The following is a 24,487-nucleotide window of genomic DNA, read 5'->3' on the forward strand; positions in this document are numbered from 1 at the left end:
AGACTAGTTTGCAAATAAATAAACACAATGGTGATCAGTGAGCCAACAGGTAAGTCTGTATATCAGTGTTTAGCTAAAGACAGCTACTGGCTGCCTGAAAAGACTTATCTCCTTCTTTATACATTTACTGTTCTTGTATAATTTTAGTTAATTTTGCAAAGACATAAATTTTAGACACATTAGCATTCCCACCATTTATAATCTGTACTGAAATTTACCTTGCAGAAACCACATTATACTCATGCTTTTTAGTCATTAGAAAGCAATCAGAGGGAATTTAAAATCCTGAGCTTGTGGCTATGATAATAGTAGTAGTAGAGTGGTTAGTACCCTGCCAGAGTTAGATTAATAGCTTGTCAGAATTCCATCAATTAATATTTCATTCTTTTATACATTTCTCCCTATCACCACTTAAGCTTTCCTATCTTCACATAAACAAACCTTAAAGCACCTGCTCCTTTCTCAACACCACAGCATCACCTTGACATCCTCATTCTATCCAATTTACCAGGAGACACAGGTGGTCGATTACTGAGGGCAGTCATTGTAGGGAGTACCTTTTAAATAAAGGAATAGTAAAAAGTTACATTGAAGTCTGTTCTGTGAGTCTCTTTTTGAGTCTTGGGCGTGTGGATATCTCTGGGGTGCTGTTGGTTCTTACTGCCTAGGCATGTTTGGTAGTCTTTGTGCCTCCAGCTCTGTGGCTAATGGTTGGCAGTCCTATAACAATAGCTAGTTAGTTGTTTGATTAGAGAATTTTGAATGTGTCATTGGAGATACAAAGAGAAAAAATTGATAAAACAGGGTGCGATTAGTAAAGAAAGGAGAATGAGGAAAGGGGTCAAGAAGGAAAGCATCCACTTCCGTATGGGGTTCTCCATCCAGTAGTGTTGAACATGGCTATGGGGTGAAGCCTCATTCTTCTGGAACTGGGGACAAGTCAGTTCATCTTGGTGTTCTCTGAAACTTAAGGGAGCAGGGTCCTATTGGGGTTGATGTGTATGAAGTAAAATTGTCCTGACACGGGGGAGTAAAGGGCGTGAGGTGGAATAAGTGAATCCAATGGGAGAGACCCTCAAGCTTAGTGGCTGTGGGAGTTACAAGAATTATCTTGAAGGGGTCCTGCTGATTAGTAGGGATGGACTGTAGAGGAGAAGGTCATCTACGTATTGTATGAGTTTAGATTTGGAGCGAGACAACTAGAGTAGACCAGTAGCCAGGGCCTGGTCAATAGGTATGGGCTGTCCAGGAACCTCTAGGATAGGACAGTCCATGTGAGCTGGCTGGAGAGGTAGGTGACATATGCACCATGGTGACCTGTGCAGGTCTGTACTCATACACATACATACCCAAGCCATGAGAAAGCAAAAATATTTTGTGACTGAGTGCTGAGAGGGATATAGAAGAAAGCGTTCTTGAGATGCAGAACTGAGAACTGGGAGGATCCAGAGGGGAGAGTGGAAAGGAGTGTATAAGGGTAGAGCAGGACCACTGCAGAATTAATGAGCTGGGGCTTTTGAATCAGATGTGGTAGGTCTCAGTAGGCTTTTTGACTGCAAGTATAGGGTGTTAAAGGGAGAAGCTGTGGGACAAAGTAGTTTCTTTCTTATGAGGTCAGAGATGATAAGATTAAGTCACCTGAGGCTCTGGAGTGAGAGTGCATACTGGGCTTGTGTAAGGTACCTGGTAGGGTCCTGTAATTGGATGATAATGGGGGGATGGTGTTTAGCAACAGAGGGGTTTTGGGTATCACAGATTTGGGGGTCTACCTGGGAGACTGGCTGAGGAAATGACATGTTGGGTGGCTAGGAGGTGTAGGGTCAAGTGAATGGGGAGAGCAAGAGAAATGGAGGCTCCCACTTCAGCTAAAAGGTCCCTTGCCAGTAAGGGGACAGGACAAGTTGGCACAGCCAGGAAGGAATGGGTGTGAGGAATGCCTCTGGAAATGCAGCTGAGTGGTAAGGTCTGCTGAAGTACGCAGGTCTGGTCCCTATGCTGAAAACAGGGAGATGAGGACAGGTGTGTTCCCAAAACTCCATTAGAACCGAGCAAGTGGCCCCAGTGTCCAGGAAGAAGGAGACGTAATGCTCTGATACTGTAATGACCACCTAGTGCTCCCTATCAGAGATAACAGTCATTAAGCCATGGGAGCCTGGGCCCCATCAGTCAACCATGGCCAGGCCTGAAAGATTGGCTGGAGGGTGCTCTGCATCTGCTGTCTCCATGCCACAAGGGGCATGGAGACAATCAACAGCCCAATGTCCCTCTTGGTGGCACCTTGGACATGGCCCGAGTGGCCTGCAGAGATTAATACAGGCCCTAGGCCTGGGCCCTATGACCCTCCTGACCACATTTAAGCAGGGATCCAGTGGTCCTCAAGCCCCGAGAGGCAAGGGAGTCCAGGCAATCACTGAAGCCCATTGAATGGCCTTGGCCAGCATTTGGTATTTCTGTATATAGGCTTTTTCATCTCTCCCATGGTATACCTTAAAGGCCAGTGCTAAGACTTCTGCTTGTGGGGTTAAGGATCCTCTCTCAAGATGCTTAAGCTTGGTCCTAATGTCAGGGAAACTCTGGGAAAAGAAACAGGTCATAAGTAGTTGTCTGTCCTCTGGATTTTAGGGGTCTAGATTAGTATCCTGTAAGAGGGCCTTTCTGAGACATTCTAAAAACTAAGACAGGTTTTCTTGTTTGTCTTGGACAATTTCTTGGAGTTTTTCATCATTAACTGGTTTAGGGTAGCCTTACAGAGACCAGCCAGGAGGCAGATTGTCAACTGATCCCTGGATAGAATGCCCCCTGGGGTGCTATAGTCCCACTGGGGATCCTGGTTGGGTACTGCCTCTGCCCAGGCCCGGTGTGCTGCATTAGTTTGGTGGATTTTGTCTGCATGTCCTCTAGCCTGCTCCCTAATTCCCCTGTGTTCCTCAGGAAGTAGGTTGTTAGATAGAATTATATATATATATATATATGAAGTTGAGATTATACTATTGGGTGATATATTGAAAGAAGTAGAGTTAATAAGACTCCAGATTTTTCTCTATTTGAGAGAGTTCCCTTAACAAAAAGGGGACATGTACATTAACCAGTCCACCCACCCAGGCAACCTTTCATAAAGTGAGAACTATGGCTGGGTAAGGCTGGGTAGAGAGAGATGGAGGGGGTCCCATAGCAGAGCGGGAACAAATAACAAGGGGAGTGAAAGTGGGTGCCAAAGTCAGATGGTTATAACAGCCCATTCATTATTGGAGACTAGGAAGGGGCTGGAGTTGCGGAAGGAACAGCTGTGTGTTGAGGTCGGTATAGTAGGGGCTCATTAGCAGGGTCCCGAATACTGGAGGGCTTCTCTAGTTCAGACTTCATAGCTAGGAGGATATGAGTGGGGGAACAGGAAGAATAGAGATAAGGTTTGGAGCTAAGGTAGGAGAAGGCTTGGACATAGTGTGCCTCCTTCCACTTACCCAATCGCTAGCAAAAGTTGTAAAGGTACCATATAATGTTGGGATCCTGGCTGCCAGTAGGTGGACACTTTGATTATCTAAGGAGTATTATGGCCAGATCTGACTGCAAAGGCAGATAAGTTTAGAAACCCTTAAGTCGGGTGCTAAGTGGGTTTTCCAAGAGACATCCCAGAGGGGAGCTTGGAGGTATGGTGGAAGGCACAGTTCCCATGAGTGAGGTAGACAAACAAGACCCAAAGGCTGGAAACTTCTAGTGTCCTAGGAGTTCAGGGAGGATAGGATTGAGTAGGCACAAGCTTTCCAATGTGTTATCATACAAAAGACAGGCCAAGGGTTGAGTAGTGCACAAGCTGTTAAGTACATCATCATGCAAGAATAGGGGATCAGGGCTCTGAGCCCAAAAGACATGTGGTTGCTTGGTACCAGAGCTTGTGGGCAGAGCCAAAAGGTGAGAAATTATGCTCTATAGATGAAGCCTCACTCATGGGAAATGGCCAGTGGTGAGTGTTGGTGAAGAGGGCCTTTAAGACCTCGGCTGAATGTTCCTCCACCTCCAAGAACAACAAAAACACCAGAGGGGGGCCAGACACTCAATGGTCACCTCCATGGTTCCAAGGAACCATTTAGATCAACTGGGAGAAGGGGAACTTACCAATCTTTGCTGGTGCTGGATGGAGGGCCTGGCGATTAGGTAGAAAGTGAGGTGGTTGCAGGTAGACTGGGTCCAGGGTTCCAGTAGGTCTCAAACTGCCAGTGGGCAGGAGGAGCCACCAGGAAAGCCTGCCAGAGTCTCAGCACAAATATTGTAGTTAAAATGTGGTGGGAAGAAAGTCACACCATATAACAGAACTCTTTTTTTTTTGGTTTTTCAAGACAGGGTTTCTCTGTGTAGCTTTGTGCCTTTCCTGGACCTCCCTTTGTAGACCAGGCTGGCCTCGAACTCACAGAGATCCGCCAACCTCTGCCTTCTGAGTGCTGGGATTAAACCACGCAGGTAGGATTTGCTGAAGAAGGCAGGAAGATCACAATAGAACTCTGGTAGGAGGTTTATTGGGGTAAGGGAGGGGATCTAGAGGCTGCCTTTGGAGAGCAGAGTGGAGGAAAGAGACAGCCACAGATGGAAGGGGCTGGCCTTCTATAATGGAATGTAGTGCATGCACAATGGGAGTGGCAATAGGTGATGAGATATTCTATCAGGACCCTGAAGGCAGGCCAGTGTAAATGCCTGAATGCTAACACAGGAAGCTTCTCTTCAAAAATAAAAATTAGACTTAGAGGCAAACTCTCAGTATGGAGGGTGCCTGCCCTTTTCTTGTACAGCAGCTGGAAGGAGAGAGAGAGAGAGAGAGAGAGAGAGAGAGAGAGAGAGAGAGAGAGAGAGAGAGAGAGAATGAATGAATGAAAATAGAGTCACCCAGGGAGAGACAGAGAGGAGAGAGAAGAGAAAGGAGAGAGTGAGGCGAGAGAGAGAGGAGAGAGGAAAGAGATGACAGAGGAGAGAGAGGAGAGAGAGAGAAGAGAGAAAGAGAGGAGAATGAGAGGAGGGGGGAGAGGAGTGTGTGGGAGTGAGAGAGAGAGAGTGGGTGATCGAGTGAAAGAGAAGATAGAGAGAAAGCAAGGGTGAGCTAGAGAGAGTGAGCAAGAGAGAGTGTGTGGGTGAGCAACAGAGAGAGAGACTGTGGGTGAGAAAGAGAAAGAGTGTGGGAGAGAGAGAGACAGAGAGAGACAAAGAGACCTTGTGGGTCAGCAAAAGAGGGAGAGAAAGAAAGTGTGGGTGAGTGAGAGAGAGTGGGGGGGGAGAGAGAGTGTGCGTGAGCAAGAGGGAGAAAAAGTGTGAATGAGCTAGAGAGAAAGAGAGTTTGAGTGAGTGAGTGAGAGAGAGAGAGAGAGAGAGAGAGAGAGAGAGAAAGAATATCAAGCCCTACAAGTGAGCATGGCCTCTATAGCCTGTAGTTGAAATCTAACAAAGCTTTCCAATACTGTTTATAAATACTTTCTCTGTGGTCCACAGAATCTCCTTTTGTTTTCCCCACAAGATAAGATATGTTTTCCCCCTAAGACTGGTTCCCTTCTCAGTATTTTGACTAGCTGGCTTGTTTAAAAAAATGGGGCAGTGTGTATGTGTATGTATGTGTCTTGAGTTCTTGCCCCAGTGTCTCTATGATTTAGGAAATTCAGGATAAGTAATCAACTAATTTTTTAAGTAGTTGTAAGTTTTCATTTTGCCACACTGTGAAAAGTTTGTTTATTCAGTTATTCTTATTAAAAAGATAGCTATTCTTAATTGTAGCTGTTTAGCTCTTAAAATGTAAGGGAATTTAAGAAAATAAGCTGTGTACTTTCTATGGTGCTTGTCTTTTGGGCACCAAAATCAAAACAGAACAACAACAAAACCACACACAAACACACATGTACACACACCATATATATATATATATATATATATATATATATATATATATATATGTATATGTATATGTATATGTATATGTTTATGTATATGTATATGTATATGTATATGTATATGTTTATGTTTATGTTTATGTTTATGTTTATGTATGTTATAGCTGTTTGTCATCTTATAAAATTTAAAACCAGCCGGGCGGTGGTGGCGCACACCTTTAATCCCAGCACTTGGGAGGCAGAGCCAGGCGGATCTCTATGAGTTCGAGGCCAGCCTGGGCTACCAAGTGAGTTTCAGGAAAGGCACAAAGCTACACAGGGAAACCCTGTCTCAAAAAAAAAAAAAATTAAAACCTAAATCATTTAATTGATTGACTCTTCCTGTATATATTTTGAAAAAAAATCTATGATTTCTTCAATAAGATTTAGATCAAGTTTCAAATAGTTACAAAAGAAAAATTGATATATTACCCAAATAGGATTTGTCTGTTTCAAAGCTGTTAACAATATAATATAATGATGTCAATATAAGACTACAATTTAATTCCTGTGTCTAAAGCAACAAGCCCTAAAGGAGATTGTTTTGCCCTTGATGAACTTAACGGAAAATTTTACATTTTGTCGAAAAATTGTTTTGCATTTTCTGCTGATTGTGTTTTACATCTTTGGCTTCTCAAGAAATTATATGAATGAAGTGAAAGTTCTTTATGATTGGTTCATGTTGAAATCTTTTTAATGACCCTTTTGTAAGACTATTTTAAGTTAATTATAAAACAATTAATACCCTACGTATTTGCAGCTAGAAACATGTATAGCTGTGTATCTAAACTTTATATTAGGTTCTTGTGTGAAATTATCATTCTACTATTATCTAGACCATAACAGTGTCCTCTCTGTGAACTCCCCTTAAGGGAAAGAAATGTTACCACTTCCAAGGTTGCATTTCATGATTCAGTGTTGATATACAAAAGCATGGCCTTCTTACCTTGAGATAGAGTATTAGAGTATTTCTTTTCCTTTTTAGATTTATTTATTTTTCATTTTTTCTTATGTTTGTCTCTGTGTGTATGCCACATGAATGTAGATATCCTTAGAGGCCAGAGCTGTCTGATTGCCTAGAGTTGAAGTTATAGGAAGTTGTGAGCTCCCAATAAAAAGTTTTGGGAAATTAAACTCAGGTTCTTTGAAAGAGCAGTTCATGCTGTTAACCACTGAGCCATCCTTCCAGCTTGTAGATGGAGTTTATTTTAAAAGCCTTTAGAATTTCCATATTTGACTGGCTATAGCTGATGGTGCAAATGTACACTATTTCAGTCCCTCCCTCATTATACCCAATCCTGCTTCCCTTGTGGGGGCTTCTGTGAACTTCACGGTCAGCACAGTGGCAAGCTATCAAGCAAGGCAAGAAGGCAATTCAGCACAACAGAAATCAATATCTAGTAATGGTTCAAACTTCTGGAGTCTGAGCTCAAGTTTTCAGGCTTATTTAAGCACAGCACAATCTAGTGAAAACTATTCTCGTAATGGTAAACTTAATCCCACATGCACAACAAAGCCTACCTAAATCTCCATGAGAAAGTAAGGTAAATGAAGATCAAATGTGACTATATCAAAATTCTCTGTAAACTCCATATGGAACCTTCCATAAAGATAGGTTCTATAGATTGACTGAGAAAAACAAGTTCACGGGAATGAGTCTGAGCAGGGTCTAGTTCGAGAAAGGCTTTGGCCACATAGATTACACGAAGGTCACCAGGCTAGAAAGCACATTCAATCCAGCCTTCTGGGTGGAAAACGGGTTTTGCTTTCCTTCCCTTGAAAGAACAGTCTTGTGTAGTTAACATTCCAGGTTCCCCAAGTGCATTCCAAGCCCCCTATATCCTACAAAGATTCTTATGCAAGAACATTCTCCAGTAACCCCTTTAACCACAAATCTCAGCATCCCAGAATCTGCTTCTCAAGAAACCAGACCTGTGATACTTCACACAGTAAGCAGTCCTATGTAGCAGATTATAAAGGTCATTTAAAAGGATAACATATATGTTGGCTGGAAATAAAGGTCTCAGTGGTGGTGATAAATGGAGTAGAGGAAATCTGGTATGTTGTGGTAGTACAATTAAGAAATTTTTCATCACTCCCGTGGAACACTGAAGGAGCAGAATGTACTATGAGCTAAATATCTTAAGCATTTGGCCTATACAGGAGAAATAGTATTTATTATGGTTTATGGGATTGAATAGCTACTGTGTGGAACCATCACAATGTATAAAGACATTGCAATAGTGGAAGGAAGCAATTGTAATTAAAAATAAAATATGAAATCAGATGGAAACATACAAAAAAGCTCTTAGTAGCCATGGAGCGTAAGAAGCTAAGAATTAGTTTTGGGACTTATAAGACATTACAGTTTGGGTGTAGTTTATCCATTCAAAAACTTGTTAATTTTAGTTCTTATTATAAGTAACGGTGTTAGGAGAGGTAAGGCTAGGCAATTAAGTGATTAATGTTTTTCTTTGTGTGACTGGGTTCTTGTTCTTGTTCTTGCAGAGTGAATTAATCATCATGAGAGCTGCTTGTTATAATTCAAGGTAACTCCTTGTGGTTTACCTCTTTTATATGTGGTTGCTTACCCCTCTACTTTTCCTCTACAGGGTCCTTGCTGAGGGAGCATACAATCTTGGGCTTCTAGATGCTAAAAGTATGAGCTGATCCTTTTCCTTTATAAATTGTCCAGTTTTTGGTATTCTATGATAGCAACAAAGAACGAACTGAAACTAAACTCTATAGGAAGTTGAATTTGGAAGAAGATGTTGGAAGAGCACAGGTCAAATCCATGGGAAATTATGGAAGGCAAGATTGAAACTATCATCTTTTAATATTCTCATGAATATAAGTTTAGTTTTCTCATTTAATCTTCTCTGGCTAAATAAACATGGTGTTATAGGTATGAAAGTTAGAAATAGTTGACTATGTTATTATAATATTATTTTATAACATAACCTTGATGTTTAAAAAAGACTTAAAGCAGCAAAGCCAGTGTAGTTTTAACATAACAGTTTATTTATTTTCTTTATTTTAATCATCTAGACAATTTATTCAATTCAATTAGCAATTTTTGGATACTATATGGAAGATAACAATTCAGGAAAATCTTCCAAAGAGGTCAGAATAAAAAATAATAAAACACATTTTATAATTCAGAGAAAATATAGCTCCCTGGTGTTTTTCAATATTAAATTCTCAAATCACCATAATGGAAAGTCTGAAAAATGAGAAAATTCATTTGAAGGATAAGTGCATATGAAAAATGAAGTATCAATTGGGAACAGGAAATTATTATAAAATGAAAAGTGAAATAAAAGTGTGTAGTCAACAAGGTTCTGGAGTTTCATTACTAAAGCTGTTTCACAAGACTCCAGCTGACATTGAAAGGAATGATTTCCTAGAAGTCAATATTGACAGAATAATAGAAAAAGATTGCTTTTACTTGCCTCATGAGTGCAATGCAAGACCTTTTCACAATCACACAAGCCAGGAAGATATTGCTTCTTAGTTTTTCATTGTCTTCCTTTTCCAAAATTAAACCAGAAATACAGAGATGCCAATAAAATCTAATATTGAGAATCCTTTGTAGACTTATATTTTTTTAAATGCTAAACTCTTTGAAGATGGCATGACAAGCAATCCCTAGGATTTTGTCTGTGGTAAGACAAAAGATCACCTGGCACATTTCTTACTATTTTATAGAACTCTAGGTAAGGTGCACACAATATATAGAATATTTTCTTGCCCATCACACTCAAGTGGAACTATATTCAAATAGCCATCCACATTGTCATATAAAAAGAACCAAAGTCAGAGGCTAGATAGATGGCTTTGCAATTGTAACTCCAGTTCCAGGGGGTATGATATCCTTATCCTGGTCTGACTCTTGAAGGCATCAGACACACACCTGGTATATATATGCACATGTAGGCAAAACACTTATTTTAAAATAAATCTAAAATACAAATTAAATAAAAACCCAGCATCCTTGGCCAGGCTCCAGGAGTCCAATTGTGGAGAAAGAAAAGGGATAGTAAGAGTGTGAATTGTTGAGACCAAGATTGGAAAAAGCACAAGGACAAATAGCCAAACTAATGGAAACACATGAATTATGATCAGGCCCTCTGGATAAGTGAGACAATTGAATAGCTTGAACTGTTTGGGAGGCATCCAGGCTGTGGGACCGGGACCTGTCCTTAGTGCGTGAGCTGGCTGTTTGGAACCTTGGGCTTACACCGGGGACACTTTGCTCAGCCTGGAAGGAGGGGACTGGACCTGCCTGTACTGAATCCACCAGGTTGAGCTGAATCCCCAGGAGAGTCTTTGCCCTGGAGGAGATGGGGATGGGGGGGGAGGGACTGGGGGGAAGGCAGGGGCGGGAGGGGGAGGACAGGGGAACCCATGGCTGATATGTAAAATTAAAACACATATATTCATATGAAAAAATAAAATAAATATATTTAAAAAAAGAAAAGAAAAAAACCCAGCAAAAATGGTATCTCTTACATAACCAGGTTATAGTAGTAAAAATTCCAGTATTGATGCTATGTCGAAATATTATATTAAAATATAATATCATATCATTTTCACCCTATTGAAGTATATTCCTTAATTACTTCAATGAATATCAAAAACTTTTATGGAGAGAGATATTAGGTAGAAAATATAGCTTAGCATTATTTAGAGCTTTAAAAGTTTTCTTGATTCTCAAAGTATAAACTATTCTCTAAAGGCTTTCTTTAAAATGTACATAACAACTTTGTGACTGCATTTTATTCAGTGAGTCTAGCTTTGGGAAAAAAAATTACAAGACCAAATTAAAATTGAAAATATATATGTATACATACATAGTTTTGTTAATGCTTTTAATAGTCAATTATTTAAGCCTTGTACAGTGTTGCAAAGGACACTACACTTATTGCAATGGTTTTTTTTTGTTTGTTTGTTTTTTGAGATAGGGTTTCTCTGTGTAGCTTTGCGCCTTTTTCTGGAACTCACTTGGTAGCCCAGGCTGGCCTTTAACTCACAGAGATCTGCCTGGCTCTGCCTCCGGAGTGCTGGGATTAAAGTCGTGCACCACCACTGCCCAGCCATTTATTGTAATGTTAATGCCCTTGGTGAAGTTCAAAATGTCTTTCTTTCAGTTGCCCATAGCATTCATTCTTCATTCTTTATTCATTGCCGTGTCTGATGTTTGAAGTTCTAGGAAAATTGTCTAAGGATAGCGGCTTGTATGAGACACTCTCTGGGCTTTCCATTTGCCAGTGTCTTGCTTGACATTTTTTTTCAACATGTTGTGGGAAATAAATGGATCAGTTCACTGGGGTTATTATAAATGTAAGTGATCTTTTCAAAGAATAAAATAAAAAACAAAACACTAACTTTTATTCTCAGGCTGCAATCGGCTGCAATACAGATTATAATTTACTCTGAAATAATTCTTCAATGGTATTTTATATGGTATTGGGTTAGATATTTAAATTGTTCTCAGGAGGTTTCCAATCTCATGGAACTATCTAAACAAATTGAAGGGCAGATGAATAGAATTATTAGAAGTCAGCCAGATAAACTTTAGGGTGCATCAGTATTACTTGGAGGACTTGTCAAAGATCACTGGGCCTCCCCATAGTATTTCTAATTTAGTAATCCTGAAGCAAGACCTCAGAGTTCATATTTCTACAAACTGCCCATTTATCATTGAAACTGTTGGTGTGGTAATAACATTGATTAACTCAAGGTTTGAGAATTCACTATAATTGATGATGAAGGTCTGATACAAAGAAACTTGCACTTTCATAGAGAACTGTGTTCCAAAACCAGTATGAATGCCACATACAGATCATGGGTAGAAATCTTGAAAAACTTTGTTGCTTTACCTTCTCAAATTTGTTATATGGATTAAATGAAAATTTTAAGTAATATTGTTCACATTTTGCTGATGAGCAAAGAGAGGACAAGGCAAAGCTAAGTATTAGTAACTTATCTAAATTAACATATTGATACATAACCCATACCTACTGCTCCATGCCATTTTATGGGATATCAAGATGGTTTCCACATAGCTGTGTAGTAGAGCATTGTGAGGAGAATGTTACCAGAACAGGAAGAGGAAATTAGGCTTCCAATTAACTTTAAAGAATGGTCTAGAGGGGCAGGTTTCCAATGAAATTGAAAGAGTAAGTTAGAATAGCTAAGTGGACTAGTGTTTGCTTAGCATGTGTGAGCCTCTGAGTTCCATCTCTAACACTGTCAAGGATAGTGGGGATGTCTTAGTCAGTATTCTATTGCTGTGAAAAGACATCATGACCATGGAAACTTTTATAAAGGAAAACACTTAATTGGGACTTGCTTACAGTTACAGAGATTTAATCCATTACCACCATGGCAAGAAGCATGGTGGCATACAGGTAGAAATGGTGCTGGAGAAGTGGCTGAGATGTACATCCTGGTCAAGAGAGACTCTGGGCTTGACATGGACTTTTTAAACCTCAAAGCCCACCCTCAGTGACATACTTCCTCTAACAAGATCACACCTCCTAATCTTTTCAAATATTGCCATTCCCTGGTAACCAAGTGTTCAGGGCCATTCTTATTCAAATGACCATAATGGGTAATGTATTAGAATTTAGTAAGTGGAAGACCAAAGAAAGCACAATGTGAGTGCTTTGGGATACCATGAATAATAAGAAGAATGGAAGACTCATGTATAAGAGAGATCAAATACTGGACTGCCTAGATAAGTCAGAACCAAAAGTTTAGAAGCACCAAAAGGTCCTGATAAAGTCATGGCAAAAGAAGAGGTTAAAATGTATTGATAGTTCAATTAAAAATCTTGAGCTAGATGGAGTGATGAGGTGGGTGTGAAGTCTTCCCTCTAGGTGAGGAGCTCTGGCTAATTGATAGATGCAAGGAGAAGAACGGTTTTGTTTAAGGTTATGACCCCTTGTAGGATGATCATACTCTAGAGCAGTGGTTCTCAACTATTGGTTAAATTATTAAGGGCACTTCATGTAGTTAAAAGGGAGGTTTATTTTGTGGGGTAACTTACAAATGAAGGGATAGGTTGTTGGGTCTGGCAAAGGTATGGCACAGTCTGGCGGTGTTCTCTGGAGAACTCTGCTCAGTCTACCTCCTGCGTCCAGCATCCCAGAACCAAGAGAGAGCCCTCCTCCCGATCCTGGGTCTTCCGCTTCCTCCTCCACCCCACCTTGTGGGCATGACCATTACCGAAGCCTCAGTGGGAGTTGGAACTTCCAGGCCAATGCTGGGATGGCTACCCAGTACATCTCCCTCTTTTGTCTAAATAGGAAAGTTCTAACCTAATACAAGACTATATACAAAGAGATGGTTATCAAATATTGTCCAGGAGTAATGAGGGATAATGACCTAGATAAGTTGGAATTACAATAAGTGCAAACAATATCAAGCAAAAAACACATAGTAAAATCCAGGGAAGTCTAGAGCATAGGTAGGTGGCATATTACAAAGAGCATTCTAAAAGGTGTCCTATCCTAAAGAACCTGAGTCTAATACTTAATATATTCTATCTAAGATATTATATATGTATATATACTAAGTTGTAACTATTTACTCTGCTGTGTGGTAGATTTAGCCTTTGCTAGTTAAAAACAACAACAACAAAAGGTTTCTGGGCTATGCACTGCTTTGATAGAACTGCTTCTGATAGTTGATGGTACACATGGCTCCAGACCCAGAGCTGGTGGTAAACTGTACCACCTTCATGTTGGGAAGCTGAGGTGGGTGAAGCCAGCAGCCACAGTGGCATTTCAGTCTTACAAAGATGGATATTACACAGAGAATCTGGTTTGTCTTGTCTTTGGGATTTTTAACTGCAGAAAATGATTTGATTGTAAAAGCTGTTGAGTTAAATAAATATGTAAATTTTAAAGGTACCTTGACTTCAAAATTTGGATATAAGGATATGTTGCTTTGGAAAAGAGTCTCTGCTTTTGTTTCCACAGAAAGCCAGAGGCTGTGGATTTGTTCCAGATTAAGATATATCACATTTGATCAGCCAAGACCACCTGAAAAGTCTCCGATGACACCATGGCCCAGATGATCCAACATCCAAAATGGTTTCAAGGCAACTGGCTCAGAGGTTTACCCTCACGGACTACTCCATAATCCTAAAATTTTCTTTGTGTTCCCATAAGATACAGCGCCCCTCTCCAGCAGGAAGTAGTAAGAGAAACTACGCCCAAATTCCCAGCTGGCTTTGGAGATGGAATTGGCTCACTCCTTCTCTAAACCCAGACATATTGCTAAAAGAAAAGGTTAAGAGATTCTTGTGTCCCAAATCAGAAGAGCCCTCTGGTGTGGGACAGAGAAAAACCACTATTTTATTTAAAACAGGTTGATTATAAATGCAATCTCTTTCTAAAGATAAAAAGGGGATATGATATAGATATGATAGGATGAAAGGGTAGATTAATGAACTTACTTCTAAAGAGCAACAACTCATTTAAAATGTTTTACATTGGTATAGATTTTAGTCTATTGGTACAAACTTAAAGTTAATTTTGTTATACTGTGTGTATATTTCTACTCTTATTTAAGGTATTATGTTTGTACAGCTCATTTTAAATTGAAATGGATAATTAAAAATAGATTAATAACTGGTCATCTATGATAATCATACTCATAGCCATGTTAGTTAAGTCTTCTAGATATACAGAGAGATATTTCAGATAGACAGGTAATCCTCAAACACTTCAAAGGTCTACAGAATATGGCATTTAAAATATTTTTAAAATTTAGACTTTCTGGACAGTGAGACATGTCTGCTCCTGGCAGCACCAATTTACTTCAGAGAGGAGGATGGGCATTGAAGACACTTCACAGGGAGTTTATCTTCACCTTGGCAAAAATAGCCATTTGGGCAAGAAACTGTTCTTGCCTGGATTGCTCGATCAACTGGACATGCAGGACCCGTAGAAAGGTGACCAATGAACTTTGCTTGACAAAATGGTCCTTCGGGTTCCTGCTTTGCAGAGGAAACTGCCAGGCATTCTACAGGACACTGAGAGAAGTGACCGAGAGACTCTAGCCCTGTGGGCTGAAGACAAATGCCCCAACTTTACAAAGGAACATTAGGTGACTGTCCAGGCATCCAGCTGTCTCTGTCTACTCTTGCAAGACTCCTGAAAAATGCTTACATCCTTCTCCTGGTTCTCAGGTAATATTATATCCTTCTGAGGTCTTTGATATGGTTGAAGACTAGATGGTTATAATTTCCTCAGTTATGATACAAGATAAGTTAGATATAAAACCTTAGACTCACAAATATAAGATAGATAGGATATCTTCTTTAATATTGTAACTGTAATTCTTGCTTGATAATCATTTTGTTATATGTAATTGTACTATGTAAAAGTTAAAACCTTCCTAAAAAAAGGGGGGGGGAGTGCTGTGGATATTGCTCTGTGTAAATAAAGTTCTGATTGGCCAGTGGCCAGGCAGGAAGTATAGGTGAGACAAGAGAGAAGAGGATTCTGGGAAGTAGAAGACTGGAGAGAGACACCACCAGCCGCCGCCATGAAAAGCAACATGTAAAGACACTGGTAAGCCACAAGCCATGTGGCAAAGTATAGACTAACAGAAATGGGTTAATTTAAGATAGAAGAAGTAGATAACAAGAAGCCTGCCATGGCCATACAGTTTCTAAACAGTGTAAGTTTCTGTGTGCTTTCTTGGTTGGGTCTGAGCGACTGTGGGACTGGCAGGTAAGAGAGCTTTGTCCTGACTGGGCCAGGCAGGAAAACTCTAACTACACTCAACCTTCCTAATGTGAGAGAAGTTCACTAGTCCAATAGTGGCATGAAGATACTTAGAGTATCCAATAGCTTTATGATTGGACTAAAGGTCCACAGGATGGAACTCAAGCCTGGTACTATAAATCTGGACAAGAATTTAAGGATAGATAGGTCATAGGCCCTAGGAGAGAACCTACTACTATTATTTTGCTAAGTGAACATTGTATCAAACTGTCTTCTGAATACTTATCTTTACAACCACAGATCCATGTAGCTCTCACCACCCTCTCCCATTAGGAATGCTTCTGTTCACAATGGATGAAGGGTAATACAGAGACTTATAAATGGTCAAATGTAGAAAATAAGCGACTGTGGAGAACTCAGCCCTAGATGGAGCCTCTATTTCACTCCCCTTTCCAAGGCCCAGGGAACACTACACAAGAGTGGGTGGAAAAATCCTAAGAGTCAGACAATGGAGACATATGCCTGTGAGATAGTATCTTCTGGGCATGGTGTAGATATACCCATGAACACATAGCAGCTGTGATTGTCTGCACAAGACCTGTGAAAGAGCAAACCAATCAACACTCCAGCATGGATGAGAGAGGGGCTCATAAGACCCTACCTTTAGTTGAGGAGCCATTAGCAGTTGATGGCTGCTTGGAGATCAAAAATCATTTTTCTTCAGGATTGAGACCCCCTGATAGTTTGTGCACTGGAGAGTAGCTGGCCCCATTCCCCTGCTCATACTGGCAGCACTAATTGGACTCAATGGGTTATTAAGAACATAAAAGAAGAAGATGTGAAGTTGGGAGAGTATGGTGGGGGCAGGGATCCAGGAAGAGTAGGGGGACAATGACAGGTGAATTTGATTAAAATACATTGCATACATGTATGAAATTCTCAATGAATAAACAAATAAAAATGATCTTGTGCTAATAATGCTATAACTGTCAAAGTTGCTGGTAGAAAACAAAATTGTTGCAGGGGCTGGAGTGTCACAGAGGAACAATATTTAAACATTCTTAGCTCTCTAACCAACCAAGGCATCTACTCTTAGACTTGAGGCTAAATCAGCACTGTTGAAAAAGGTGGAAGTGCTTATACTGTTGCTATCAGTCCTTTGCTCTACTAGATGTGAACAGTGCATCAGCAAGAGGTCCTGAAGATACAGCCCCAGAGAAACATAACCATGAATACAGCTAAGCTGTTCATGAGCTAATGAGTACTCAATAATATAAAACAAAGGCAATAAACTGGTCACATTTCATGATCAATTCTTCTCTGCCCAATATCCTTCTTTGAATGAATTTAGGCATTGCATATGTGAACATGAATTTAGGCATTGCATATGTGAACAAATGTTATCAATATCTCAACCTATCTACCTCTTGCTTCAGTTTGTGTATGGAATGCTCCTGAAGGTCTCATGTGTGAAAGGAAGCATGCCTTAGTTTACTGCTGTTGGGAATGTTAAATCTTTCAAGGAGGTGGAGCCCAGATAAAGATTAGTCTGTTGATGGTATGATATCAGGACAGATAGTGAACTTACACCTTTTTATATCTCTCTGATTCACTCCTAGACATGAGATGAATGACTTCTCCCGCCATCAGCTTCTGTCAAGATATCATACCACAACATGGATCTATTGCAATGGGGTCAATTCATCATGAATCAGAACTCTAAAACTGTGACCTCCAATAATCTTTTTCTCTTTATAAGTTGATTACCTTAGATACTTGTTATGGAAACAAAAAGCTAACACTTCCTCACCTGCTTCTCTGTCTATCCTAGATCCTGCATGCATTTTATTCCCTTACTTTGTCCTTAATACTATTGATTCTTAGATGCATATTCTACGACATGAATCTTATATTCCAAAGAGCGAAGTAGGATACATAGAGAGAGGACATAAAATTTTTGTTTAGAAAAATCCAAGGCATTCTCTATATATAATGTTTTGACTTCTATAAGTATGTAATCACTTGTATTTTTGTTTTTGTTTTCTTGGTTTTTCGAGACAGGGTTCTTCTGCAGCTTTGGAGCCTGTCCTGGAACTCACTTTGTAAACCAGGCTGGCCTCGAACTCACAGAGATCCACCTGCCTCTGCCTCCCGAGTGCTGGGATTACAGGCGTGCGCCACCACCGCCCGGTGTATTCTTTTGACTACAACTTACACATTTTCTTATTTTATTTTAAAAAATGTAACATCTTTTATGACAAAGTTCTCACATATATACAATGTGTTATAATGGTATTTACTCCATTATTCTCTTTTAAGTTTTTAAACTTTATTTATTTACCTGCTTATTTCTCTGTTTAGTGTGAGTGTACAGGTGTGTGCATGCATGCAGCAATGTCTATGTGTAAAAGTCAGAGGAAAATTATGGAAATTGCTTCTCTACTTCCACCATATGAATCTGAGGGATTGAACTCATGTCAATAAGCTTGGCATCAAGTGCTTGTATCCACTTGCCCATCTCACTGCCAATCCCATTGCCATCTCTTATATCTTCCTACATCTGCTGATTTCTTTCTCTTCCCAACTAGGTTCCTTCCTAGTTTTATATCTTACTTTGTATTTTTACCTACATTTAAAAAATATTCATCTCACTGGCGCTCTCTCTCTCTCTCTCTCTCTCTGTATATATATATATATATTTTAGGTACACCCAGGGAGTATAACCTTGAATTCACTCTTAACTAATTTTACCATAAATAGAAGATTCCAATAGACACGTAACTATTTTTCTAAAGACTCAAAAATTAACCCAGATCATCTGAGAGCCATATACCCAGTTCCTTCTCTTACATATCCCTTCCCCCAAACTTTATTGGTATTAATTATACATTAATTTTATGTTTTTGACCTATATTGAGAGACACTGAAGAAAAGCGTAATACAAATGTTTGTTGTATTTATTGTCACATGTTACTGAGAAGGTTTGAATAGTTCCATTTATTAATGTATCTCTTCCTCATGTGATGTTATGTGACCTTGTGGAAAAGGTTCCTGTTTAGCTTTTGATGTATCAACACTGGATCCTTTAATTTTAAATTTGTACTTTTTGCCATTGTGAACAGAATACATTTCCTTCCTCTTTGCACAAGTTTATACTAATGTGAGGGAAGGGGTGGCCAGATAGCAATCCACAACTACAGAGAGGCTAGCTAACAGGGAAAGACCCTAGGAGGGACACATGGATGACCCTGTGAAGGAGAAGTGAATGAGATCTACCTGAGTGGACTGGTTGGCAGAGGGCAAGGAGTCGGGGATGAGAATATAGGGTCAAGGTAGAACAGGGACAGAGTGGGAGGGCAGGGAGGAAGAAACCATGATGTACCATGGGAATAGGAAGAGGCAGGGTTCTGGGGAGGCTTTCAGGAATCCACAATTTTGACCCCATCTTGGTCTGCTGGGAGTGGTCCAGAGGGTGCCTGGACCTGTCTGCTCTGGTGACCGGCCTAGCTGTTATCATAGAGCCTTTGTCCAGTGATGATGGAGGCAGATGTAGAGATCCATGGCCAGGCACCAGGCTGAGCTCCAGGAATCCAATTGATGAGAGAAAGGAGAGATTCTGCAGGTGAGGAACATTGAGATCATGATGGGAGGATGTGCAGAGATGACCAGCCATACTAGTGGAAGCCCATGAACTGTGGACTGGTGGCTGTGGAGCCCCCATGGGACTGGACTAGGCCCTCTGGATATGGAAGATGGTTGTTTGGCTTGAACTGTTTGTGGGGCACACAGGCAGGGGGATCGGGTTCTGTCCCTGGTCTATGGGCAGGATTCTGGGAATCCAGTGTCTGAGGTGTGACACCTTGTACTACCTTGGTGTAGTGGGAAGGGGATTGGACCTGCCTAGGCTCAGTGTACTGGGCTCTGCTGACTCCCCATGGGAGACCTCGATTTCGGGGATGTGGGCATGTGGGGGGGTAGGGAGGGAGGGAGGGTGGAAGAAGGGGAGAATCTGTGGGTGGCATGTAGAGTGAGTAGATAATTTCTTAATAAAGAAAAATGAAAAAAAAAAAAACCAAGTTGAATTCTAAAAGCTGAGAGTCAAACCCATGTTCTTATCTCATGAGATCTTTACACTAAATATTTTGTTTCTGAATTCACCTCTGGCTTCAACTTGCTTTTTCTCTCATATGTTTGTTTTTCCTCCCTGCCATCATCCCTCTCTTCTCTTTCCCTTCACTTTTCTCACTCCTCTCTCTCTCTCCCCCTCCCCATTTCTTTCTCTCTTTCTGACCCCCACCAACCTTTCTCTCTCTCTCTGTATGCATGTGTGTGTGTGTGTGTGTGTGTGTGTGTGTGTGTGTGTGTGTGTGTGTGTGTGTGTGTGTGTGTGTGTGTGTATTTTAAGATGACTGACATTTGTTTCTAAGTGTGAGTTCAAGACTGTTTTCTGCCTCCCACTCTTCCCATAAATTCAGCTTCAAAATTGATTTGGGTAGGACTCACCCACTACCTGATCCTCATCTGCAGGGTTGAACATAGTCTTCATGAAGCATACTCAGGGCATTCTTTTCTTTTAAATAATCAGTTTCATTGATGCAAAATTGGTACATGATAAATTGAACATGGTTATAACATACAATAGATATATTTTGACATACATACATCACTATAATCAAGACAACTACCATACCCATGATACTATCCACCAACAGTTTCTTTACACACCTTCACCCCTTTTGTGTTGTTTGTTGGTTTGGTTTTTCATCTGTTTTAAGACAGGACCTCATATGTCACCAAGGCTGGCCTAACAGTTCTTATTATCCTGTCTTACCTCCTATGTGCTAAGGACAATGCAGCTTGCTAATTCTTTTGTCATGTCTATCTTGACACCATTCCAGGCTTGTGCAAAATTTCTTTCACTGTAAGTATTTCTCCAGAGTTTTATATAAATGGAATTATATAATATAAAGAAGGTTTGCCTTCTTTGACTTAGCACAATTAGGTTGAGATTCATTCATGCTGCTCTGTCAATAATTTGTTTCTTTACATGGCTGAATGATATTCCATTATAAGAACATATCCCAATTTCTTATTCATTCACTTGTTAATGCACATTTGAGTTGTTTACAGTCTTAAGCTGTTACACATCAAATGTCTATGAATATTTGCATGCAAACTTTTATACAGATACATACTTTCATTTCCCTTGGGTAATTATTAATATAGCCACTTCAGCTGTGTTTTCAGTAATTTTACAGCATATCTTTTTACTTATTTTACTTCCAACCTGTTTTTGTTTTTACATTTAAGTATATTTCTTGTAGGCATTGTGTTGGCTAGTTTTCTGTCAACCTGGCACAAGCTAGAGTCATCTTGGAAGATGGACTCTCAACTGAGAAAATGCTTCCATAAAATTGTTCTGTAGGTAAGTCCAAAGTGCATTTTATTAATCAGTGATTGATAAGAGAGGGCCCAGCCTATTATAGTTGGTGCAGGCCCTGAGTTGATGGTCTTGGGTGGTCTAAGAAAGGAGGCTGAGGAAGCCATGGAGATCAAGCTAGTAAACGGTACTTCCCCATGTCCTCTGTATCAATTCCTGCCTCCAAATTCCTACCTAGAGTTCCTGAACCCAATTTCCTTCAGTGATGTACTTAAAAGCCCTAAAATGAAAACAAACAAACAAACAAGCAAAAAACCTTTTTTTTTCCATGCTGTTTTTGGTCAAAGTGTTTTATTACAACAAAGGAAATCATAACTAAGACAGTATATTGTAGTTGAATGATTTGATCTGGCAATCTCTGCCATTTGATTGGGGAATTTAGATATTTTACACTTAATATAACTATTAATGTAGTTAGGCTTCCATCTACTACTTTGCTATTTGTTTTCTTTTTGTCATGTGTTTCCTTTGTTTTCCTCTCCCATTTTTCTTTCTTCTTTTGTATTAGTTAGTTTTAGTAATTCCATTTTAGTTATTTTGTTGGATTATTAACTATAAGTCTGTTTTATTCTCTAGTGGTCACTTGAGAGTTTAGTGTACATATTTTTAATTTATCATAATATACTTTTATTTAGTATTACATCACTTCAAATAAAGTATATGAATCTTAAACAGTATTTTCCCACTTCTACATAACACATGTGAAAAATAAAATGAAGGTAATTTTTAATTTTATGAATAGAAAAAATTTTAGCTATCATTTCTTCCAATAATTTTTCTGGCCCTTTCTATCCTTCCTCTTGTTTAGGAATACCAATTGCATGTAAATTGGGCATGTAATGTTGTCTTATAGATCACTGGTAGTGTTTATTTTTTTATCCATTACAAGTACGTCCTATCACCATGTTTTGAGGTGCGTCATTCATTTCTTCTGCAATCTCTAAGCTGTCATTCATCTAAACTAGTGTATTTTTAATCTAATCAACTATTGTTTTCATCTCTCTAGTGTCACTTTGAGTCTTTTGTAAATATATCCAGTGACTCTACTTAAAATATGCAATCTTTTATTTAGCTTTTTGCACATATAAAATACAGTTTATTAGCTGTTTTAATAACATTGTCTGTCAATTCACATCTATATCAGTTCCAAATATGTTTAGTTGATTTATGCTTCTCATTGTGAGCTATGTTTTCCCATTTTGCTTTCCTGAGGGTCTCTAACAGTATGGCTGAGATTGTACTGTTTTCTTTGCTGGATCCTGGAAAAATTTGTCTTCTTATACGTATTCTTGAGCTTATTCTAGAATGAGGTTAAATTACTCAAAAATAAATAGTTTGAAGCTTTTGAGTCTTGTTTTTAAGATCTGTTTGTCAGGAACAAAGTGGTATTTAGTCTAGTGCTAACTATTCTATACCACTGAGGCAAGAACTTTTTGCTTATTCTACCAACAGTACGTGAAAGATGGAGATTACATTTTGCCAGTGAGAATGGCTCATACATTGGGGTTTTCCTTTTCACTCTTTTGGGATATTGCTTCCAGGAGCTCAAGTTATTTTCTTATATGCATGTAATGGGCAGTATTCTTTCAAATATTTGACAAAGAAACAGTTTATGCTTCCAGAATATTTTCCTTGTGCAGCTCTCTTATTGCCATTACTGTTTTGTTCATCCAAAACATTTTGACTTCCTAAAACTCAAAGCTGACAAAGTCCTCATTTTAAAGTCTGATGCATTCCATTTGATTTCTCCTATACTATACAGTGTCCTGTAAGCACCATCAGACTAGCAAGATGGGCAATAGGATGTTTATTCTTGTAGTTCTCCACTCTTTGGGATTGTTATAGTCACAACCTTCTGTCCAGTCACTTAATATGCTTTGTTTCACAGATTTTTATGTAGTACTTTCTTTTGCTTCAGATGCAATGGTAAATGCATTTCCTGCTGCTCCATCTTTGAAGAAGTTCCATGTCAACTTTCTTAGTTTATAACTGACTGTCTTTGAGTGGTTCCTTCCTGGTGAGAGTGGTGGCCCACGCCTATAATCACAGCACTCAGGAAGAAAAGGAAGGAACATTGAGATTTCAAGGACAGCCTGAGCTACAATGATGAGACCTTGTTAAAAAAAAAATGTCTTCAAGTGTGTGGGCTGACATAAAAGGATAGATGCACTCATGTCTGAAGATAATAGGTGTTTGCTATTCTTTGATTTGATTAATTTTTTCCTTAACTCTTTGTATACAATCACCTGAAATAATGTTGAAGCACAAGGTAAGCTGTTGTACCTGAGAACTGACCAGTCTCTTCTAAATTTTAGTCTTCATACAGAAGCACAAAGGAAGCCTTTGCATCAACACAGATCAAGAGGGCTCAAGGCTCCCACATTGGCTAGTGTATCCCTTCATCAAATCTGTCTTTCATGACATTAGCAGTTGATGAGGAGTTTACATATTCAGAATTTTAGCCAACAGCTAAAGTCCTCTATGACTGCTATAGAAAACCCAGTTAGAAATATAATGAAAAGAAAGAATACTTAGTTAAATTCCAGAATTGAATTTCCCATTATATTTTTCTATATATGCTTATGCTAAAGTATAGTTCTCCCCTAATGGGATACATTCATTTTATGTCAGTATCTATATCTGCCCATATAATATTATTTGAAATTTGTGGGCCTATGTGATAACAACAGCTCAAATGAAAAGAATAAGCAGACAATGTGAATTGACTCACTCTTACTGCACAGTTGTATACTTTAGTATGTAGATATTTAATACTCATGCAAATAGACATCAGGAATATTGAACATCTGTTTTTATTTATTTTATTATACAGAGTAATGGCTCTTATTATGGTATTTTCATATATATAGGGTTTTTATAGCTTGTTCTAATTCACTGTTCTACCTATCCACTTTTATTGCTTCCCTTCTGCCCTCTTTTGCTTTCATGTAACATGTATTCCATTATCTCTCACCTCCCACTCTTCCTGTAATACTACTTCTTTTCCGCTCATGCCTCTTTTGATACTGCATGAAGTATATGCGTTCACGCGCACTCGCGCGCGCACACACACACACACACACACACATTTAACTCTAGAATGGAGTCTAGCTTATTTTGTTTTACACAATGATTTCTAATTCCATCTACTGTCATGAAAATTCAATCTTTTTTCTTTTCAGCTGAATATAATTCCATTGTGTATATTAAACACAATCAGGAATATTAATCTGTTCATTTGTGGATAGATGTCTAGGCTGTTTCCATTTCCTAGCTGCTCTAAATACTGCAGCAGTAAACATGAATATATACATGTATCTGTGGGATTTGACTTAGGTTCCTCAGTATATCATATCTGGGCCATATGTTAATTCTATTTTTAGATTTTTTAAAAAAAGAAA

Source organism: Onychomys torridus, chromosome X, assembly GCF_903995425.1.
Source record: "Onychomys torridus chromosome X, mOncTor1.1, whole genome shotgun sequence".
Taxonomy (NCBI): Eukaryota; Metazoa; Chordata; class Mammalia; order Rodentia; family Cricetidae; genus Onychomys; species Onychomys torridus.